Source organism: Somniosus microcephalus, chromosome 17 (assembly GCF_052327205.1).
Source record: "Somniosus microcephalus isolate GS21.2 chromosome 17, FLI_Smic_1.0, whole genome shotgun sequence".
Classification (NCBI taxonomy): domain Eukaryota; kingdom Metazoa; phylum Chordata; class Chondrichthyes; order Squaliformes; family Somniosidae; genus Somniosus; species Somniosus microcephalus.
This window is the reverse complement of record NC_141003.1, coordinates 92,721,410-92,740,076: the sequence shown is the minus strand read 5'-3', so window position 1 is coordinate 92,740,076 and position 18,667 is coordinate 92,721,410. Positions and strand designations below refer to the sequence as shown.

Below are 18,667 nucleotides of genomic sequence, written 5' to 3'. Positions count from 1 at the left end.
AGCCATCCCCTTGGTGGAGGCTGTGCCTCGAACATGTCAGCCACAGTAGTCTGGCGCAGGATAAATGCATCGTGGCTGCTTCCTGGAAAGCGGGCATTGACAGCTAGGATGCGCTGCCTGTGGTCACACACCAGCTATACATTGAGGGAATGGTAGCCCTTCCGGTTGCGGTAATCCTCGGCATTGTCGATAGGTGCCCGCATAGCCACATGCGTGCAGTCAATGGCGCCCTGCACCATGGGGAAGTCAGCGATCCTGGCAAATCCGACTGCACGCTGCTCCTGCCTCTCTAGGGTCATGGGGAAGGAGATGAATTGGTGTCTCCTTGCGAAAAGGGCATCGGCGACCTGCCGGATGCAGCGATGCACGGCGAACTGGGAGATGTTCGCTATGTCCCCAGCAGCGGCTTGGAAGGAGCCGCTTGCATAAAAGTTCAGAGCCACCGTGACCTTCACTTCCACCGACAGAGAGGTCCTGCACATCAGCTGTGGACGCAGATCTCTGTGAAGCAGCTGGCAGATCTCTGCAACCACCTCCCTTCTGAAGCGCAGCCTCCTAACACAATGCGCGGCAGTCATGGTGAGATAGGACACCTGCTGGCGGTACTCCCTGAGTGGGTAAGGCCTACGTTGCCGACGCCTGATGGCCCCTCTGCGTCTAGGCATGGCTGGCCCTCTCACACAGCGTCTGCGAGCCCTTCGCACATAATGCTGGAACTGAGGGTTGGAACCCCATGCAGCCCCCATAATAAACTTGCAAACAGTGAAATCACAAGAGTCGAATTTCCAAGCTCTGGCCAGAAGCCAAAAATACCTCTCCTTTGTTGTCCCAAATCAGTAAGGTCTGTTCCTTGGTCTCTGTACAGAAATCCAAAGCACTGAAGTCATTGCAGCAAAATGGCTGGCCTTTATAGTTCAGTGTAAGTGCCCTTTAATTAGCGCTCCCCGAGGCCCGCAGGGCCTCTGCTGCGTTCCACTTCACAGTTCTTAACAGCGCCACGCCCACATTGGGCGGGCGCCACTGAATTTCCGGTTTGGGGCGCACAAACAGCGTTGCACGACGAAATGACGTCAGAAGCTGCGCGCGCAGCTGAGCGGGCGCAAACACTTTGCGCCGGCGCTAAATGTCAATTGAAGTTGGGCGTAGGCGCAGATCGACCTGCGCCCGGGCGCTAAGTGCCTAGCGCTGGAAATCTACCCCACTTATGGCGTTAACGGCTGGCGAACGGAACTGAATTTCTAGGCCTTGGTTTCTAGATGTTCGTCTACCACCGATGTTAAGCTGACTGGTCTATAGTTCCCTGGAATATATTTTTCCCGGACTCCATTGAACACCATTTTAAATATTTCCCACTGCGATTCTACATCATTGTTTGTTAACATTGTTGTCCATTTTATTTTCCCAAGTTCTTTTCTCAGCCCTGCAAAATTGTCTTTTCTCCAATCTATTACCCTGGTCTTCCTCCTCAATTATTATCTTAAAGTGTTGGAAGGAAAAATAAGTGCAAGTTATATTTTATGGAGACAAATGGAATATCTATTAAATCTATTTTTGATCTTTGATGATGCAATGAATAATACAAATCAGGTATAAAAATGGAAGTTTGGGCATTATTGAAATGATCAAGAGCACAGCAATATTGCCATGACTTATCCAGCATGTCAGTGTTACTTATGGTTCAATCTATTAGACCAGGAGGCATCAGCCAACTCTGACTTCAATGGTGCTGTGTCACAAATATTAACACTAGCAGACTCCTCGGTGATAGATAACCTAAAGTGGCCTCAAAGGCCCATGCCATAAATGAATGCTCTGGAGAAGATTTGTGGGGCCAGTGTGTCTTCGTATCTCTCAGCGTCTCATCTGGTGACAGTATTTCTTTTTCACTTTCCAAAAAGCCTCTCCAGGAGATAGTCAATATGTTTTTTTTACAGCCGACCTTCACAGTTCAAGGATAATCATTTAGCATTTAGTCAAGAAATGAATAGATAATAAAAAGAGCGTAATAAGCAAATTTTTTTGCTTGCCAGCGACAGACAGGTAAGTTCTATGATTATAGTTTTTCACAGGTTATTAATCTTGCTAGTAGCTGTTCAGTTTTCTGATTGTTACATTTTACTACATCCGAGATAAATGGGCAGAACAGCTCGTTATGTTAAAGCACGTTCCCCTTTTGCAGATACACTTGGCTGTTGTTGCATTCCTGCAGTGTCTTTTGATTTAGTTTTCAATTCTTTGCCTTTCTGTAATTTCTCACAGCCTCTGGACCTTTCTATCAAGAAGGAGGATAGTCTCATTCACAATACAGCTCAGACGATCCATTGGAAGCAGGTCGCACTCAACACTGTCAGCAGAATCTGAACACCTTCCAGCTCCTATCAACACTCAGCGCAACGCCAGATGAGTACGGCACCATCAACTCCACAATGTGAATTCTTGAGTAAAGCTATTTCAAATCATTCCTTGTGAAATTATAGGAACTTGAGATGGTAGTAAGAAACAGCCATTGTAAAAAAAATCTCAACTATAATCAAGGTGGGGTGGGGAAGTGAAGAGAAGGGAGAGGGAGATAAATGCTCACAGGGGCTCAGTTGAGAAAAGTGTGTGGTAGAGGAAGAGAAAGAGAGAGAGAGGTGGAAAAGAGAGATGGAAAAGAGAGAGGGGAAAGAGAGAGAAGGAAAGAGAGGGGGAAGAGAGAGAGGGGAAAGAGAGGGAGGAGAAGAGAGAAAGAGAGAGGGTGGGAAAGAGAGGGTGGGAAGGAGGGTGGGAACAAGAGAGGGTGGGAATGAGAGAGAGGGGGATGAGAGAGAGGGGGAACGAGAGAGGGGGGAATGAGAGGGGGAACGAGAGAGAGGGGGGAACGGGAGCGAGGGGGAACGAGAGCGAGGGGGAACGAGAGCGAGGGGGGAACGAGAGCGAGGGGGGAACGGGAGCGAGGGGGAAACGAGAGCGAGGGGGAAACGAGAGCGAGGGGGGAACGAGAGCGAGGGGGGAACGAGAGCGAGGGGGGAACGAGAGCGAGGGGAAACGAGAGCGAGGGGGGAACGAGAGCGAGGGGAAACGAGAGCGAGGGGGGAACGAGAGCGAGGGGGGAACGAGAGCGAGGGGGAACGAGAGCGAGGGGGAACGAGAGCGAGGGGAAACCAGAGCGAAGGGGGAACGAGAGCGAGGGGAAACGAGAGCGAGGGGGGAACGAGAGCGAGGGGGAAACGAGAGCGAGGGGGGAACGAGAGCGAGGGGAAACGAGAGCGAGGGGGAACGAGAGCGAGGGGGGAACGAGAGCGAGGGGGAACGAGAGCGAGGGGGGAACGAGAGCGAGGGGGGAACGAGAGCGAGGGGAAACGAGAGCGAGGGGGGAACGAGAGCGAGGGGAAACGACAGCGAGGGGGAACGAGAGCGAGGGGAAACGAGAGCGAGGGGAAACGAGGGCGAGGGGGGAACGAGAGCGAGGGGAAACGAGAGAGAGGGGGAACGAGAGCGAGGGGCAACGAGAGAGAGGGGGGAACGGGAGCAAGGGGGAACGAGAGCGAGGGGCAACGAGAGCGAGGGGGGAACGGGAGCGAGGGGGAACGAGAGCGAGGGGCAACGAGAGCGAGGGGGGAACGAGAGCGAGGGGAAACGACAGCGAGGGGGAACGAGAGCGAGGGGCAACGAGAGAGGGGGGAACGGGAGCGAGGGGGAACAAGAGCGAGGGGGAACGACAGCGAGGGGGGAACGAGAGCGAGGGGAAATTGAGCGAGGGGGGAACGAGAGCGAGGGGGGAACGAGAGCGAGGGGAAATTGAGCGAGGGGGAACGAGAGCGAGGGGGAACGAGAGCGAGGGGAAATTGAGCGAGGGGGAACGAGAGCGAGGGGGAACGAGAGCGAGGGGAAATTGAGCGAGGGGAAACAAGAGCGAAGGGGGAACGAGAGCGAGGGGAAACGAGAGCGAGGGGGGAACGAGAGCGAGGGGAAACGACAGCGAGGGGGAACGAGAGTGAGGGGCAACGAGAGCGAGGGGGAACGAGAGGGGGGAACGAGAGGGGGAAACGAGAGCGAGGGGGGAACGAGAGCGAGGGGAAACGAGAGCGAGGGGGGAACGAGAGCGAGGGGAAATGACAGCGAGGGGGAACGAGAGCGAGGGGCAATGAGAGCGAGGGGAAACGAGAGCGAGGGGGAACGAGAGCGAGGGGAAATGAGAGAGAGGGGGGAACGAGAGCGAGGGGGAACGAGAGGGGGAAACGAGAGCGAGGGGGAATGAGAGGGGGGAACGAGAGCGAGGGGCAACGAGAGCGAGGGGAAATGAGAGAGGGGGGAACGAGAGCGAGGGGGAACGAGAGGGGGGGAACGAGAGCGAGGGGCAACGAGAGGGGGGGAACGAGAACGAGGGGGAACGAGCGCGAGGGGGAACGAGCGCGAGGGGGAATGAGAGAGAGGGGAAACGAGAGAGAGGGGAAACGAGAGAGAAGGGGAATGAGAACGAGGGGGAACGAGAGCGAGGGGAAATTGAGCGAGGGGGGAACGAGAGCGAGGGGGGAACGAGAGCGAGGGGAAATTGAGCGAGGGGGAACGAGAGCGAGGGGGAACGAGAGCGAGGGGAAATTGAGCGAGGGGGAACGAGAGCGAAGGGGAACGAGAGCGAGGGGAAATTGAGCGAGGGGAAACAAGAGCGAAGGGGGAGCGAGAGCGAGGGGAAACGAGAGCGAGGGGGGAACGAGAGCGAGGGGAAACGACAGCGAGGGGGAACGAGAGCGAGGGGCAACGAGAGCGAGGGGAAATGGGAGCGAGGGGGAACGAGAGGGGGAAACGAGAGCGAGGGGGGAACGAGAGGGGGAAACGAGAGCGAGGGGGGAACGAGAGCGAGGGGAAACGAGAGCGAGGGGGGAACGAGAGCGAGGGGAAATGACAGCGAGGGGGAACGAGAGCGAGGGGGAACGAGAGCGAGGGGAAATGAGAGAGAGGGGGGAACGAGAGCGAGGGGGAACGAGAGGGGGAAACGAGAGCGAGGGGGAATGAGAGGGGGGAACGAGAGCGAGGGGCAACGAGAGCAAGGGGAAATGAGAGAGGGGGGAACGAGAGCGAGGGGGAACGAGAGGGGGGGAACGAGAGCGAGGGGCAACGAGAGGGGGGAACGAGAACGAGGGGGAACGAGCGCGAGGGGGAACGAGCGCGAGGGGGAATGAGAGAGAGGGGAAACGAGAGAGAGGGGAAACGAGAGAGAGGGGAAACGAGAGCGAGGCGGAATGAGAACGAGGGGGAACGAGAGAGGGGGGAAACGAGAGAGAGGGGAAACGAGAGAGAGGGGAAACGAGAGAGAGGGGGAATGAGAACGAGGGGGAACGAGAGAGGGGGAATTAGAGAGAGGGAACGAGGGAGGGGGAACAAGAGAGGGGGGGAATGAGAGGGGGAACGAGCGCGAGGGGGAACGAGCGCGAGGGGGAACGAGAGAGAGGGGGAACGAGAGAGGGGGGAATGAGAGAGAGGGGGAACGAGAGGGGGGAACGAGAGAGAGGGGGAACGAGAGAGGGGGAACGAGAGAGAGGGGGAACGAGAGAGAGGGGGAACGAGAGAGGGGGGAGCGAGAGAGAGGGGGAACGAGAGAGCTGGGGAACGAGAGAGAGGGGGAACGAGAGAGAGGGGGAACGAGAGAGGGAGGGGAACGAGAGAGAGGGGGAACGAGAGAGATGGGGAACGAGAGAGGGGGGGAACGAGAGAGAGGGGGAACGAGAGAGATGGGGAACGAGAGAGAGGGGGAACGAGAGAGAGGGGGAACGAGAGAGGGAGGGGAACGAGAGAGAGGGGGAACGAGAGAGGGAGGGGAACGAGAGAGGGAGGGGAACGAGAGAGGGGGGAACGAGAGAGGGAGGGGAACGAGAGAGAGGGGAACGAGAGAGAGGGGGAACGAGAGAGGGACAAGGGGGAAGAGAGAGAGGGAAAGAGGAAAAGAGAGAGAGGGAGAGAGAGAGAGAAAGATCCTGTTGAATTGGGAGGCCATCTCTGGCCCTATTGGGAGAAGACGGAAGAGTTGCTGTTGAGGCTCAGTGGGGCCATGTCACAATGCAGTGACCCTGCTTCACTGTGAGCAACGCCATGGTCGATCCATTTTAAAAATTAAAAATTCAATTGTGGGAGAAAGGGCATCAGCTTGGTAGACCCTATGTCAATTCCATTCCCACTATATTATTGAAGAGAAACTACTGTGTCAATATATTTGAGTATTAGTATAATCACTTTTTTATTTAATTATGCAGCAGCCAAGTGCACTGGTTCAACGGCACAGAACTTGCAGCGATTTTGGTTGCGCATCACCTTTGCCCCAGTAACAGCCGGTAATTTTACTGAATGGCTGGACTTTCTTTCTTCTGGTGAAATATCTCTGACCATAAGTTATTTTCTGTGAGCATTCAGTGTAAGTTAGTTGTGAACTGTATTGCACTTTAGATGTATACTTGCAGCGAATTGATCAAGTTGTAGTGGTACCACCGGGTGTCCCTTACTTACGTTACATAATTCCCTTTAACCTACCTATGTTTGTACACACAGTTTACCTGTACGGGGCGTTGCCCCTTTAAGGACGCAAGCCGGCCCAGTTTGGCCTTCCGCTCCCGCGACGGCTGCCGGCCCGGTTTGGCCTTCCGCTCCCGCGATGGCCGCCGGCCCGGTTTGGCCTCCCGCTCCCGCGACGGCCCGGTTCGGCCTCCCATTCCCGACTTCGGCCACAATGGCCAGCAGCAGTGCCGGGTGCCGGGTAAACGCGCTGACGTCATCACGCACATCACGTGACCGCCCTAAGCGCGGGCAAACGCGATGACGTCACGGCGCAAGTCACGTGACACCCCAAGCGCGGGAAACGCGAGCAACGCGATGACGTCATCGCAAAAACCTCCGGACTGCCTAGTCAGTCCTCATGGCGTCCCCACTGGGGTAAGACCTGTTCCAAGGTTTTCCTGCATTGATCTTTGTTGGTTTCTGTACTTCGTCAAATCCTTCATTAAAAACTTATTGGATTGTTTCTCCTGAGTCGACCTCAGTGAATCAGTTAGGAATACACCTATTCCTACATTGGTGACCCCGTATCCGTGAACGTTTTTCGCGGAAGAAACGCACAGCCTGAACCTTGTCTTCACAGAAGGCGACCGACGTGCACAGCCGATTTCGTCCAACACCTACATTGGTGACCCCGTCTCCATGAACGTTTTTCACGGACGACGCGCACAGCCTGATCCCCGTCTCTGTGAACGCTTTCGCAGAAGAAGAGCACGGCGAACAACAACCGACGAACACCAATTCCTACATTGGCGACCCCGCCTTTGCGAACATATTCGCAAAGGAAGCGCAGCCTGGAGGTGAGCCCGTTTTTCACGAATGTAACGCAGCCGGACCCCGATTTTTGTGAACGATTTTCACAAAAGAAGCACGCCATGGAAGCATCAGCCGTTTCGCTGTCGCTACCGCAATTCAGGGTGCAGCAACCGCCCTCGTGCTTTATACAGGTAGAAGCCCTGTTCGCCGAGAACGTCGATGCGGCGCAGACCACGCACCTGCTTACGGTCTCCGTATTCGACATTTCTACCGCCACATGGATCGTCTGCCTCCACGACATCTCCCAACGCAACAGCAAGTATGAATCCCTCCAAGCGTGGGTTCCGCAGGTTTTCGGGCCCTCAAGATCGGAGCGCGCCCCCGCGGAGATGCCAGGAGGACTCGCTCCTCACAACCCACGAGGGCCCATCCCTCGTGACCCACGAGGACCCATCTCTCGTGAACCACGAGGACCCATCCCTCGCGAACCACGAGGACCCATCCCTCGTGAAACACGAAGACTCATTCCCCGCCGACGACACAACAGCCCGTCAGCCTGCTGGTTGTGTTTTCTACCACTCTTTTCGGCGCGAAAGCGAAGCGTTGCCACCCTCCGGCAGTGTTCCCCCTAAAGCAACAACAACTCAAAGCGTTACCGCCCTCGCTACAGTTTTCCCCTCAACAAACGCCAACATCTACTGACACTGCGAACATCGATGACGGGTCCAACGGGCATCCCGCGGCTGCGATCAGCTACGCGAAAGTTGCTGTCATCGCCGATCACTGATCAACGCAGCAATGGTTCACTCACTTCTGTGTTACCGTTTTAGCACTACAGCACGCACCGTGCCGTGCGTTCCAGACTGCCGAAGAGTTCGCTCACCTGTCGGCGAGTTCATGGAACTCGCCTGCCAAGTCCTCCTGGATCGCCCGTTCGGTGTTCCTACAGATTTCGTCAGACTGGGGACTTTATCCAACATCAACAGAGCTCTGGTCCGCGTATGCCCAACCTGCCAGTCTGCTGTTTTGCCCCGGCGCCCGCTTCGAACCACGGGCTGTAGAGGTCACACGTCGCCACGGTCTTTCGCATGGCTGAATGCGTTTTGTTCGCCATGACACCACGATCCTTCGCACGGTTGGGTACGTATTATTCGCCACGACGCACACAAGGATCCGCTCACGACCAGCACCTTTCGACCTCGCCCGCCAAGTCCAGACAGCACGACCGCCGAGGCCACCGGCCACCCATCGTCGTTGCAGCACATCAGTTACGATCGTCCGCCTGACCACCGGCCACCCAACAGTCTCCGTCTCGAGACTGCAGGAGTTGTTCGGACTGGCTCGTCGGACTACCTCACCTTTGTCATTCATTAAGGCGAATTCTGGGGGGGCGCATGTAGCGGTACCACCAGGTGTCCCTTACTTACATTACATAATTCCCTTTAACTTACCTATGTTTGTACACACAGTTTACCTGTATGGGGCGTTGCCCCTATAAGGACGCGAGCCGGCCCAGTTCGGCCTCCCGCTCCCGCGTCGGTCGCCGGCCCAGCTTGGCCTTCCGTTCCCGCGACGGCCGCCGGCCCGGTTTGGCCTCCCGCGACAGCCGCCGGCCCGGTTTGGCCTCCCACTCCCGCGCTGGCCGCCGGCCCGGTTCGGCCTCCCGTTCCCGACTTCGGCCGCAACGGCCAGCAGCAGTGCTGGGTGCCGGGTAAACGCGCTGACTTCATCACGCACATCACGTGACCGCCCTCAGCGCGGGCAAACGCGATGACGTCACGACGCAAGTCACGTGACGCCGCAAGCACGGGAAACGCGATGACGTCACAACGCAAACGCGATGACGTCATCGCACAAACCTCCGGACTGCCTAGTCAGTCCTCGTGGCGTCCCCACTGGGGTAAGACCTGTTCCAAGGTTCTCCTGCATTGATGTTTGTTGGTTTCTGTACTTCGTCAAATCCTTCATTAAAAACTTATTGGATTGTTTCTCCTGAGTCGACCTCAGTGAATTAGTTAGGAATACACCTATTCCTACAAAGTTTTCATTTCACGTGGGAGCTGGCAATAGCTGTCAGAGCGAGGCTGCGTCATTATAAATTTGAAGCTAAAAATAAATGGCCATTTTGGTGCTAATTGGACAGTTAAAAATTGTCCATCAACCAGGCAACTAAAAATAATTGGCTGAGTTGCTGTTGAATGATTCAATGAGTACAGAACTGTGACACATTCAAAGAACTGGATCACAAAGAACATTTCTAGCTGCAAGTGTGCCTAAACTTTATACAACCCTCAACTCAATTATTTTTATTTCTATTATTGTAATAGTTTTCTTGAGCTTTCCAATATTTCCATTCAAGTTGTCATCAGATATCAGTGTCGGAATTTTGTCGGGGTCTCCTGATCGCCCACAAAATGATTTCGGTGTGTGTGTGGGGCTTCCCCTGACGTTACGGTGGCCAATCAGGAGAACGTCCCAGGACATTCCCAGTGCACATCTCCACACTACTGATACCAGGTATTTTGTTATTAATCACTGCCACTGTGAACAGTGAATATCTGCAGGGAGAAGGGTGCACCTTTCTCTGCTATACCACCCAAAGTCAAAGAGAAATGGGAGGGTGGCCTTGTGTCACATCCCTGCCCCAAACTGAATTTTGCTTCCTCCACCCCCCCCCCCACCACTCTCCAACAGACAAGGCTGCTAGCCACCTCTTCACTGACCCCAGAAACTGCTAGTAGAGAGGTAGTATCACCCTGCGGGCAGCAGTAGAAGGTGCAATGCTGCCCCTTTTTCAGGAAGGGGTGTAAGTGTAGTCGAGGACAAACCTCCCTCTGCTCTGGCCCTGCAACATTTCTTTTAAGCCTCAGCTCAGTCATGGTGCTGAATTTTGGGGCTCTTCTGCCCCCTTTAAGTAGTCCCTTCTCTTCTGGTGCAGCAGCAGCCTTCTGCTTGGAGTTGGAGATCCTACCCTTGCATGGCGAATGACTGAACCTAGGAAATTGGGTGGAGCGAGCAGGCGAAGTCCCACCCTGACCCTCTTCAAATGGGCACATTTCTTACAGATTATGATTCTTCACTAATTCCATTATAGGGAGGGAGTTCACTGAAATGGAATACGAACGTATACTTATTTATATAATTAAAGGGCTTGTGTAAAGCCATTAAATCTGTGGATGACATTAAATCTGTCTGAAGAAGAAAAGGAAAACAACTGTTACACTTTTCTCATTGGCTCAAATAAGCAACTTAACCAAAATGATTCACTAAAAAAGTAAAACTCCCACAGAAAGGCAAGCACTTCAAAAGGCGCATTTTCAAGCAATCTCATTTAATTTTTCCAAAGTGGCTCTGAGCAATTGTATTTCTGCCTCAGCTGACTACTATAAATGGATAATTCTGACAGAAAAACACTAAAATTATCCAGGGAATCAGCAGTTGTATGTTAGATATCCACCAAGAGGGTTTCCAGGCGGAAGAAATGAGAGAAACTATCAAATACAGAGGGGTCGGGATAACAAAGTGAAAAAGTATGAGCGCTGTATAGAGGCACAGAAAGACACAGTGGGCTAGAAATTCGTCTTTTTTGCGCCTACCGTTAGCGCCTCTGGGGGGCGCTAATGGGGCGTAATGGGTTGATCGGCCCGGGGTGGGGGGGCCAAAAAAGCACATCCTGAGAAATTCGGCAGGGCGTAGCTGAAGCGCTACCAGATAATGCTGTGCCTCCGCCGGTAGCATCCTGGGCCAGTATGAATTGGAGGATGGGAAAGTAACAGTAACAGTAAGAAAGACACTACTTTTGTAAGTATTTTTGTCCAAGAGCAATGCCACAGAAGGTTGACCGGTGTTTGCGCTTTACATTACATGTTAATAAAGATATTAGTCTGTCTGGTCAGTGTGGAAAAGTTTGGTAGCATAGTGCAAGCTAATTAAACCTTGTGGGTAGTTCATAATCGGGTACAAGCTTCTGTAGGGAGAAGGCATGGAACATTTACAAGAATTTCTATTAGACCCATTGAGAGAATGCAATTATATAAAAGTACAAAAATCAATCTCTCTTACATACACACGAAGACCAAAATCCAAATAGTACAAGAAAGCCATTAAATCTGTCGATGTTCTCTCTGATTAGTTATCATGTCAGCCTTTCATTCAAAATTGTACTCATGAGGTTGCTTACCTGATGGTTTATCCTCTGAACTGCATAATTGTTACTAGACAATGACTTCTCAACAACAACTAATAGCCAAGATTGTGCCATAGACGCAGTCACAAAAGGATCTCTTGTAGCCAAAGAAGTAGTGACCGACAGTTCACAAATAGCAACTGAGGAACATGCGATCAGTGGCACCTTGGAGCTTCTATCTCCCTTATTCACCCTAGAATAAAACACAACCTAGCTATACCTTCATGAGACAAATATAGGGGCAATTCTGCAATCCTAGAGTTGCAATTAAAGCAATTTTCCATTAAGCTCAGCCCCCACCTGTATTTCTATAATTTCATGCATTTAGAATTATTGGACTGGATTTTCCTTCTAGCAGTGGAGTATCAGCAGGATCTGCCTTATCACAACTCTGACCACTTTGTCTGGGCTGGGGTTCATTGGCCACGCAGAGCCATCTCCCGGTTCGATTCCTGCTGCCAAGAGGGAGCCCATCAGAGCTGAAGAGGCAGGTGAAAGAGTGAGCACCACAAGAGGTGGTGAGGGACCTTGAGGAGAACAGAAAAGCACCAAGAAAAGCTGGGCTGTAGCCTCGCCTAGAAATTGGATATATCTTTAATTTGATATTTTTTAAGTATATAATGTTTCTAACTAATATATATTTATGTGGAATCGTATACAATTAAATATTTTGATACATGTAAAATTATACATAGTTGCATATATTTATACGATTTGATGTATTTTAGGTAATGTATGTTTCCAATATTTCCATATGAGCAGCTATCCTGTATATTCCGGATATTCGTCAGGCAGGGAGATTTATTCCTACACTGCCGTGGGTGAGTGGCTAAATTTAGTCAGTTACGTACTCGATTATTTCCTTGTGAATTTTTATCTTTGAGAAATGCCAAAGAAGATCTGCTAATTAGACAACAGCATTCATAACAAGTACAATCTTCCGCGACAAATTAACAATTGAAGAATGGCCAATCATTAATCTTGGGAGTCTGTCCTTAAATTATCAAGCAGCATATATAAAATATTCACTGACTTTCCACCACATCTCAAAATTTTAACAGTTCATTTCCATATATTTTGGTGCTGTTCAGCTCTCGAACAGAATGGTATGTGACACACAACAGGCCTTTCTTTAATGTATGCAGCTAAATGTAACTTCATTAAAACAACATGATAAAATCACCAAGGGATCCTCAGTCTTCAATCTCCCTCCTCACAGCTACTCTAACTCTGCCGCTGTAATCATGTCGGAAATGCGGCGGAATCCCTGACTGTGTGCACAAATGGGATTTCCGCCGCAGTTCTGGCGATAGAGCAGGACGAGTGCCAAGGAAATTCGCGTCTATGCTGTTTTTAAAGCATGGATTATTTCTGAAACGGTTCTTTTTTGGCACTGAAAATGATGCAATGTATCATGCAATCCACTCACATACATAGCCAGTGACAGCCTTGCAATAAAAAGAATAAACGGCAAATGCTGGAATTCTGAAACAGAATAGTTAATGCATTTTTCGTAACTGGAACGGAAAACTGAAAGAGACATACAATATAAGAGCAGAGGGGTTATGCTAGAACTGTATAAAACACTAGTTAGGCCACAGCTAGAGGACTGCGTACAGTTCTGGTCACCACATTACAGGAAAGATGTGATTGCGCTAGAGGTAGTACAGAGGAGATTTACGAGGATGTTGCCTGGGCTGGGGAATTTTAGCTATGAGGAAAGATTGGATAGGCTGAGGTTGTTTTCTTTGGAACAGAGGAGGCTGAGGGGAGACTTAAATGAGGTGTATAAAATTATGAGGGGCCTAGTTGGAGTGGAGAGGAAGGATCTGTTTCCCTTAGCAAAGAGGTCAATAACCAGGGGGCATAGATTTAAAGTAATTAAAGGATTAGAGGGGGGTTGAGGAGAATTTTTTTCACTCAGAGGGTGGTGGGGGTCTGGAACTCACTGCTTGAAAGGGTGGTAGAGGCAGAAACCCTCATCACATTTAAAAAGTACTTGGATATGCACTTGAAGTACCGTAACCTGCAAGGCTATGTAGAAGCCGGGGGGGGGGGGGGTGGGGTTACTGGGGTTATTGTCTCTGGCCAGTCAGAAGTATCTGAGCTGCTCCAGAGCCCCGTGCGGTTTCGAATCGCTCCCCTTTTCTGGTTCTGACCACCGGACTTATTTCAATAGCGATGTAGACAAAACGAGACTCATGGTTGGGTGCAAAGAAGACCAGTATTTATTGAAAGTAAGAATAAATTGAAAATAATGATGAATACAGCACTCTTTTACTTAATACAGCACACCTTTGCTTAATACAGCACACCTTTGCTTAATACAGCACACCTTTGCTTAATACAGCACACCTTTGCTTAATACAGCACACCTTTGCTTAATACAGCACACTTTTGCTTAATACAGCACACCTTTGCTTAATACAGCACACCTTTGCTTAATACAGCACACCTTTGCTTAATACAGCACGCTTTTGCTTAATACAGCACACCTTTGCTTAATACAGCACACCTTTGCTTAATACAGCACACCTTTGCTTAATACAGCACACCTTTGCTTAATACAGAACACCTTTTGCTTAATACAGCACACTTTTACTTAATAGGGGAGGAGAAATGGACACATCGAGGGAAAATTGACTAAAATTACAATTTAACAAAATCCCCCTTTAATTCCCACCCTTAACACCTATCTAGGTTGCCTTGTAAAGGGCCAGAAAGTTTTATGCTCACCAGTGAATGCCTGCTCCATGCCCCTGCAGTCTGTCTTAGATTATTCACTGGCCCGAAGTAGAGATACCCCAGTAATTCAAAAGTAACTGCTGGTATTCCACTTCTTTGGGCGGGCTGTTGAGCTGTTCCTCTGGCAAGCAGGGCACGGAGGCAAGGTGGCAGAGAGAGAGAATGGCTTCCTGAGGGGCTATCTTTATACCCCATTGGGAGGCGTAATCTTAGCGCCCAAATCTGGATGTATCTGGGCTATACAAAAGGGACCGAACTGTCCCCATTAACTGTAATGGGTTTGAATGTGTTACCCATTCATTTAAACTGGTTTTCGACCAGTTTGAAATGTCCCACTGAATTTCAGTCAACAGCACTCAAGTGCTTTGTAAACAAACCATTGTCCTGCGGTCACCGCCCAACCGCAATTGATTGACAGCTTTAAGTATTAAGCCTTTGAGTCAACATTGTAGAGAGTTCTGTAAACAAACATTCTTTGTCCTGTGGGTGAAACTTCCTAAACTGCAGTTGATTGACAGTTTCAAGTACTTCAACATTCGCGTAGGCTGGTGTTTTTTTCAAATCCTTTGTCAGCCCATGATTGAAGATATACAAGCAGGCTGTCTTTGTCTTCTGCCACGAGGCCTGACAGCCATTTTGATACCCTGGGTTTTTAAGGTATATTCCATCTAGGTTTTCTTTAATCAAAAATAATCTTCGGGGGCTGTAGAAATTTTCCGAAATTCTTGCGAACCTTACAGCTATGGGCCAAGAGCTGGAAAGTGGAACTAGGCTGGATAGCTTTTTTTGACCGGCACAGACACAATGGGCTGAATGGCCTCCTTCTGTGCCATAAATTTCTATGATTCTATGATAAAGGAGCACTTTAGTAGAAACAGGAAAAAGGGCGGCATGAGTAACAAGTCAATAATATAACCCAGTCACTGAGAGGAACTGAATGGGTTGAGCACACTGCTACCTGCTTAAAATAAAAGCATAAAATGAATATAAAAGATCATCTCAATAAAACAATGTAAAGACATTAAAAAAAGGATGCATAATTGGCCCACAGTTGCTAATGTTAAGCTAGATATTTTCTCAGTTCAGTGCACCCTACGATCCAGAGCCCATCCTTTTCTTCGTACGATCTAGTTTAACGGCACTATGACCCAGGGATTGTGACGGAGAAGATTTGCTGCTGCTGTAATATCACTTGCGCGACCGTACGTGTTCTGTCTTTACAGAAGGTGGGCTGAAAAGCAGTCGAGCGAGAAAAAACAGAATCCAAATCAACAAATTGGTTTATTTTTACAGAGAATTAAATGAATGAAGAGAATATTTGGTGAGATCTATCACTTCACTACACCCATGACAAAAATAACAATATACAGTCCCACTGCCTCTCTGAGTGAAAGCCTATTATCAAGCTAGCTATTCCTAAGCTGACTGGTTATGGTAAATCTGTTCTAAGGCCTCAAACATTAACCCAACTTTCCTTTCTCCACAGATGCTGCCTGACTTGCTGAGTGTTTCCAGCATTTGCTGTGTTTATTTCAAATTTCCACCATCTGTAGTAGCCTGTGAGTGACATGGAAATATCACAGAAATATCTCAGAGTCCCTCAATCCATATGGAAGCTTTTCCTATGGTTATTAATCTATATTCAGGAATTTAGTGTTGATTAGAATCTACAACACTGTAACATGCACTTGGTGCAGGGAGGAGCAGGTTTGTGTTCTTTATCTTCTTCTCAGAAGGGTAAACTCCCCTCCTAAATCCCTCCGCTCTCACTCTCGGAGTCAGTCTAGATTGGGCTTTAAGCTTGCCCAACAGCTGCCAGCTTACCTTAACGAACTGTAGCTGTTAATATTACAATCTTAAAATAGATCATCAGGTTCTGAAAATGGACACAACTGATTATTCTTTTTTGCTTTTTAACATGTAATATTATCCATGTAAACTTGAAATGTAAAATACATGGGGGGGAAATTCAGTATCGCCCCGTTTGGGGCGCGATTATCGGCCGTGCGCAAAGTTTAGCGCCTGGCGCTAATTATCGCCTCCAACTGCAAACTTGGCTTTTATCGCCCCTGGAGGTGATTGGAGCGCTAAATCAGGCGCTTCACACCTGTCTTAAGGTGCAAAGGCCGAGGAGCGAGGCGCTAACTCAGAGCGCGGGTGCAGCGCAGGTGATGCCAGTTAGCGATTGAACACAGACACACTGGCGCTGGACAGTTCTTAAAGGGGAGGGTCGATCTTGCTCTCCAGCCACACCCTGCTCATTGGAGCCTTGAATCTCGGCCTGGAGAGACCTGTGCCTAAATCTTCCAGCCAAGGACTATGGAGAGGGTGAGTGAACGAGCTCAGCACTTTAGCGAGCGGGCCTTGGAGGCTCTGGTTGGCGCGGTGGAGCACAGATCTATACTCTTACCCTGAGAGTGGCAGAGTGGCAGGAGGCGTTTGCTGCGTGAGTACAGAGGAGTATGGAGGGAGGTGGCTCAGCGCATCTCCTCCAGGAGCATGGTGCCCAGGAACCATACTCAATGTCGAAAAAAGTTCAACGACCTCACTTGGGTCGTCAGGGTGAGTGGCTTTTTTTCAATACCTCTCCATCCCTCCATCTCAACCTCACTCTATGGCCAGAGGGTCTTAAAACCCCAATGCCCAAAACTCATCCAACACCTATGGCCCTCTCATGAAACACACACGCACATTCCACACTTTGCATACAGTAAGGGCTATTCAATTATGGGAGGCACATCAGGCAAGACCATGGCTGTATATTTACTCAGACGCCGTCCTTTTTCTTGCAGGCCAAGCTATCTCATAATAGGAGACAGCAGCAATGGACGGGTGGAGGGCGGCCTCAGTTGCAACCCCTCAGCAATCTTGAGTAGCGCATCCACAGGATTGTGGCAAGCCAGGTGATCGGTCCCATCGCCCCTGGAGAGGTCAACCCCGTTCTGGACAGCAATGGTAAGGTCATCACATTTTTGTCCTCTCTCCTTCCACTTGTCCCTCACAACACCAGCCTCTGACACTTTCAATCCAACTTACTAAATCGCTGCACTCATTCCTCCCTTACTGTCCCCCTGTCCTCACGCTAAAGCCACTCTTGTACCTCCCTGCTTTCAAATGGTGATTCACCAGCTGAGGAGACGAGCCCTCAAGCTGCCAGTGGGAGTGAAGCTGAAGGCGAGGAGGAAGAGGAAGCCGGAGCATCAGCACCACCCTCTCCCGAGGAAGCCCATGCCCATACTGGGAACACGTCTTCCCTGGAGGGGAGCAGGGGGAAGGGTCTAATGAGGGTGAAGCTCCAGGACCCAGTGGGCTGCAGCAACGCCATGGGGGTAGGGAAGCTCGGGGGCCTTCTCTCCGGAGGGAGAGTATGCCAGCGAGTCCTGCTGCACTGGATGCAGAGGAGGATCGGCGCCGCGCTGAAATGAACACCCAGGCAGTGCACATGCACACTGAGCTCATGGGTGCAGTGGGAAAGATGCCCGAATGCATTGAATCACCGGCAAGGAGTGTGGAGCACTTCGCTGTAGCACAGGCAGATGCCACACTAAAGCTTAGTGCTGCAATTCAGTCACTGGCTGCCATGACCCCATCTCAGACTGCTCTCATGCATGACTCAGATTGAGGCCACGCAGCACTGACTGCTGCTATCGTCGCTGATTCGGACACTTTTCCCCGGGGCTCTCACCGCACCGCAGCAAGCCAGCAATCTGTGCTCCAGCAGATTGCTCAGGATGCTGATGTGCTGCCCCGTGGGAGTGCCAGTGTGTCAGTCGAGCAGGGAGCTGCTGTCCTCTCTCAGGATGACAGCATTCCTGCTGCCATCACTGTCACTTCCCCATTGCACTTGCCACCGCCTGTAGCCCAGACTGCTGCCGCCCATGCAGAGTTGGTGCAGTCTGCAGCCGGGCCCTCCAGGCCCAGAGTTGGTTGAGGCCGTCCTTCAAGGGCATCTGCAGTCTCAGGTTCTGACAATCAGCAGCCTTCCACCAGCCTTGCTGCAGCCACTGGGGCCCCATTACGGAGGAGCAGTAGGGTGGGAAGGGGGGAAGTGCGCAAGGGAAGGAGATCACCCTCGAAGGGCAAAAAGTAGGAGGTGTGACGAAATTTTGGTCAATTTTTTATCAAAGGCCGAAGTTCGTGTTCAAACTTTTGTTTAGTGTTTTGGACATTATCTCCAGGCTGTGAGAACCAGTTATGTTAATGACTATTTTTTTGTGTTTTCTTCTATTAGTCTGTCATGAAGAAATGACACACACAGAGTTTGTAAAATAAATGCATTTTTGTATTCAAAATGTACATGTTTGGTCTTTGGAATCATTGCTGCCTTGGCCGGCTTAGGGGTTGTGGGTTGGTTTCATTCATATTGTTCTCAATGGCAGAAGCCATTTCCTCAGCAGGGGCCTAGATGCGGCTTGCTATCAGCCGTTGACGGACGGCCCTTGCAGTTTCAGCATT

At 50.7% G+C, this 18,667-nt stretch overlaps 1 protein-coding gene across 13 annotated transcripts in view; it reads right to left on the bottom strand.

Annotated features, from left to right (window-relative positions):
* Positions 1-18,667, bottom strand: part of LOC147105924 (protein piccolo-like) — a 917,910-nt gene that overhangs the window by 617,612 nt on the left and 281,631 nt on the right. The gene's annotated exons all lie outside the window — the stretch shown is intronic.